Here is a 5,549-nt window from a genome sequence, read left to right as displayed (position 1 = left end):
GTGTGTGGGTGGGTGTGTGTTTGTGTGTGTGTTGTTTTGATCAAAACGAGTAGAGCTGCTCATATTGAACCATGTGTTGGTTCGTCCCATGGTAGTGGTGTCATACTGCTGAACACACTCCTGTTCCAGGTCACTGGAAAGCAAAACACATATAAATGATAATCTAATTAAACTCTGGGCATGTTGACAGAGGAGGGACCAGAGGGCTGGCCGGGGATGCACAGCTCCTCCCTGGTGTTTCCAATGTGAATACTGGATCAATACATTTAAATATTTAATAATTAATAATACATTAATAACAATATGTACCTCAAAGTAATCATTAAGAATGTACAGCTTATTATGACCAAGCCAGTTTATGAATATGCCCCTGCATGTTGAGCCTGAATTTCAGAGGATTATAGAAATGATGTTGAATGCATTAAAGAAATGTTGCTTTACAAATGACTGATTTGATTTGACGTTCAGCACACTTCAAATATTTCTCTTTTTAATCTCATCATAACACTCCAGTACCACTTATCACAGGACTCCTCCAAGTCAAACCATACTGTTTACTACACTATTTTTCTTGTCTAGAGCATTTCACATACGTATCTTATATCCCCAAATGTCAACCCAAGAAAATAGAAAACAGGTGGTAAGTGTGCTTCCTGCGTAAAGACAAAATTACATTCAATCAGTGTGCCCAGGGTGAGGAAATTTCCTTCTGCCGTATGCCAAGTTCTGCAAATAAAGAGAGGAAAATCAATTGGCTGTTTCACGATTCACCAAATTCCTTCACCCACGAGTCTTGAAATCCAATGACCTGCACGGCTGACATGTTGCTTCTCACCGGAAGAATGATAATACAATCTTTTCACTAATTGAAACATGATCACTTAAAGTCTCTTCTTATTCTGTGGAGCAATTTGTGTTCCCTTTTGTTTTGTGAATAGCTCAGAAGTCACTGCCATCAATTCATTTGTATCTTGTTTTTCTTTCTAAACTTTGTTTGTTTGACACTCTTGAAGAAACCTTTTAAACCGTTTTTATACAGTTTAGAGTTCTTTATAGCAAAAAAAGCATTTGTTTTAGTTGGTAAGTTTTATTTTACTAGATGATCCAGATGTGGGTGACACTGTAATTAGAAAATAAGAACATGACTATTCAAATTAAATAAGAATATACTGAACATGAGACTATGATCATAAGAATTTATTGATCAAACTAATGTCTGATTCATCAAACGCCTCTGTTGCTCTTAGCTTCAGACCTGACAGATTTCTTACCCCAGCAGACAATATCTTTGTTGTGCCTGTTGGAAGTCAGGGATTTTGACCCAGCACGCTTGCTCCTCAGATCGCGAGAAGCACATGCAGCATCTGTGTAGGATCTTCCACATCACAGAATCTCTCTATTTACTACATTCCCTCTGAAGTCAGAACAGGAATATTGGCCTACAACAGCAGCTGAAACCTTGGCTCGCCGTCCTTCAATCTCGCAGATCAAACACACTTACCAACAATCGTGAGGAGCCTTACAGAACACTTTCTCACACATCTGTCAACGTTTTCAGGTGCTCCCCTGCCTCTCCCTTCCCCAACAAGAACAAGTTTGAGCAATATAAAGTCCCCTAGAGAGGTGACTGGAGAAAAGAGGGAGAGCGGACATTGATCTGGCAGTGTAACACGGTGCAGTTTGCCAGAGGTCAATGAAATTCCATCAGCTTTTTCCCCTGTTTGGTCAATATCCATCTGGATAAGCTCTATAGACATTGTCTTCCGTTGTCCACTTGAATTGACGTTCAGTCGGACACTTTCTGTGAGAGGACAGAATGCAACAGGAGAGGTCAAAGAAATGAAAAGTATAAAAAACTGTCCTAAGTGTAGAAATATCTGATCTAATAACTACTTATCAACTATTTGCTAAATACCATTATGATCATTTCAATTACTAAAAGAATAAGAACGGGCACCCGTATAGCTCAGTTGGTGAACCATTTTTTTTAACCAAAAAATAAAGTAATAAGCGCACAATAAAGCATTAGTCCTGTGTTGAAGCTGTAAACTGCAGATAAAGGAAGATATTAACTCTGACAGCACAACTTCAATACTTTGCATTTGTTTATCGTTGCTCCCTCTAGTGGTTTTTTGAGTCCCCTTGGACTTAAAGTTAAACATATACAGTATGTCATTGATAATATAATTTGCAATGGAAGAAGTTTGGCCTGAACAAGTGGCCTGCTTCTACATGTAAAAGTAAAAGTACTCATTATGCAACAGAATGTGTTTTATTATGTTGTATTATTGGAGTATTGTTACTGGTGGAAATGGTTGGGCAATATATGAAGTATCTCTACATTTAATATCCATTAAACTGCAAGCAAGGCTCCAAATTATTAGGCAGGACTTTGTGGTAAAACTAAATTTCCAATTTAATTCTAATTTCTTTTTTTGCATCGTTTATGACGTGCACTTTTATTTATTTCACCAGATCAACCACACCAAAAACTGATTTGGTTTATAACAGGTTATTTATCTGTGTACTGTTTTTCAGTTTTAACTTAGTTGAAAGAGTTTACTTCATTGCGATATCTACAAATATATGATATGAAATTGTAATGAAAGAAAATTGTATTCATATCATCATCCCCTACTGATGCATAAATGTGTGAAAAGCATTTTAATGGTATAACTGACCTGTAACTACTTTATTTTAATACATCATGTTTTATACTGTGAACTGTTCATAAAATCCTAGTCTGAAAATTAACTAACTTTAGTTGTTGGACGAATGTAGTTGAAACAGTACCTTCTAAAATGTAGTAAAGAAGTGTAAAATGGAAAACACTCAAGTAAAGTAGAAGTATCTCAAAATTGCACTTAAACTACTAGAGTAAATGTATTTAGTTTTTTTTCGCCACTAGTTATTTGAAATTAGCTTGGTAGCTTGATGTCAGTCTGTCAAACTGAGAGCTATATAACAAAATTATTCTTCTTTTTGTTTATTGGATGATTATTACTATCAAGCAAAGAGACATAGCAAAGGTTTTTCCAAATTTCCAGTCAGCAGGATTCGGTTTTAAATCTCCAGCCTCCATTTTAAAGGTGGTTCTCCTAGTTCAACTCAGAGTCAAAGAGACTGTTTTGCATATTACCTTGGCAACTGCCTTTTTATCATTAGACTCCTGTTCAGAATTTCCTTAATAGTTGTTTCATTCTCACCCTACATTTGGTATGGAAATGTGACTCCTCCCTCCTTTGACAAAATTAGGCTTTCAGCAGAAAGGATTTTGTTTCTAACTCCAAAACAAGACCTGCATTTACATTTCAAGGAGCTGGGAAAAAGATATTCTAAACATCTTCCCAGTAGACATCTGACAATAGATGTCTGCTTTAATTGGATATGGCATTTCAGCCATGTTGATTTCAATCCTAATATAATTCACTCTATTGCTTTGATATTTCTCAGCTATTTTGTGTCATAAAATTCAACGGCACACACTGCAATTGTTTGACTTCACGATTTTCATATTTAGAGAGAAAAAAATCCACACAAACAAAACTTTAACTTGCAAAAAGCAGATTGCCATGTGGCTGCATGTAAAAGATATTCACATTTCCATCTCTGCAGGTTAAATGAAACCTGTAACTTTCATAAACAGACGTCTAAAAAAACTCAATGTTGTATTTACGTTGTTGCTGTCATAGGAGGTCAATGTGGCTTTTTTTTTTTTTTTGAAGAGCAGATGACAAGAAGCGGAGCTGTGGTGCTGTTGGTGTGTGATAGCAGGGTGTGGGGGCTCCAGGGGGTGCATTAGCCGCTGTCTGGCGTCTGAGAGGGTGAAGGGGAAGTGGGAGAGAGGCTTAATGTCTGTCTACTTCTATTTCCCTCTTAATTTCACACACTGTTGAGTCAGCCTATTGACTGACTGCTTATGGTGATGCTGGCGGTCCACCAACACTGCAAAGGAGGCAGTGCATATAACTCCTCACTGCTCCATTTCACCATGTAGGACCTCCACTTATTTAATAAGGCCCATTCTCATCCATCTGCGTGTGTGTGTAACCTGCCTCCTACATTGGGAGTGTGTATGCGTGTGTGTGTGTCTGTGTGTGTCTGTGTGTCTGTGTGTGTGTGTGTGTGTGCGTTTGGTGCACTTACCAGGTTATGGGCATCCCCGCAAGACTGTGTGCATCTTTGTGTGAGAGACGATAAAAGAGTGATTCTACATGCACTCTGAAGGCTCTTAGCACCTTTGTGTCCCATATGTGCTCAGCTTCAAATCAATACTCCTTCACTCTCTTTTTCCCTCAAGTTCCTAAAACTTTTTAGATTTCACTCAGAAAGTGACCAGCACAGAAAAACCTAAACACAGAAGATAACAGAAACTGTCCTCTAAATAAGTCTCATAATCTAAAAACAAAAAGATTTAAAATCTCCAGTCTAAGACAGTCTAGGTAGCTGGATTATGGGTTCGGTAAAGGTTGCTGTGTGTGAATCATTATTCAAAGGAAAATTCCTGTAATTTTTAGCTTGTGTCTTTTTATCATTATTTTGCCCGTTTTGATTTGGGCTAACTTTGAACTCAGCACCACCATTGTAGGGTTTCAAGAAACTCTAGCAAAATGACACTTGTTTCCAACCAAAAGCGAAAAAATATCATCAGCCTGAACAGATTTAAATATGCACTCTATTCTGACCTGTTTTACACTGTTCTTGTCATTCGTAGTTTTAACATTTTTTGTACTATTCTACATGTTTGGCATAGGCAAAGAACTGACTTAAGTCTTTCATTATGTCTGGGTAAGCTAGTTTCACTCATGTAGCCAAAAAGAAGGCATGGCTAAAATGAAGCAATCATGACGTGAGAGGATCGTTTGACTGACTGAGGTTTCCAGGTAGACCTTTCTTGCGTAATAGAAAAGCCTTTTATAGTTAAATACTCATAGCAACTGTTTGAAATTAAGAGTTGAGTTCAGTGACCTGACAATGTAATCACACAGGTCAGGCACAGCTGTTTTCTATCCTCTGCTTGTAAATTGTAAATTCTAGACCTGAAATACCAAAGCTGGCTCAAAATCTCTCTGTTTTTGAGGCCAATCATCTTTCTGTCTGTGTGTGTGTGTGTGTGTGTTTGTGTGTGTGTGTGTGTGTGTGTGTGTGTGTCTGTGAGATCCTTGGCACTTAAAGAGTTCAAAAGGTGGTGTCTTTTTTGTCTTTCAAGAACCAAAAACACAGCAAAAAAAGTACAAGGAGTGGATTAAAAGTAAGTTTATCTGCGCTGATGTACACTGCAAACATTGACATTGACTAGCTCACCAGATACATTAGCAACCGATCATTACTTCTCCAAATTACAGCTGTTTAGGCGTGTTGTTTGTTCATTGGTTTTGTGTCATTTGGATTATTGTTCTGTTATATGGTCTGCGGCATCAAGCAGTCAGTTAACAAAATTACAAGTTGCCCAAAATAAGGCTGCAAGACTTGTTCTTGGTTGTTCTTCGAGAACTAGGGTTGCAGAGTTGCATGAACGTCTTGCTTGGTTGGAGGTCAAGCATAGACTA

The sequence above is a fragment of the Etheostoma cragini genome, chromosome 10 (assembly GCF_013103735.1).
Source record: "Etheostoma cragini isolate CJK2018 chromosome 10, CSU_Ecrag_1.0, whole genome shotgun sequence".
Taxonomy (NCBI): domain Eukaryota; kingdom Metazoa; phylum Chordata; class Actinopteri; order Perciformes; family Percidae; genus Etheostoma; species Etheostoma cragini.
This window is presented reverse-complemented; position numbering follows the sequence as displayed.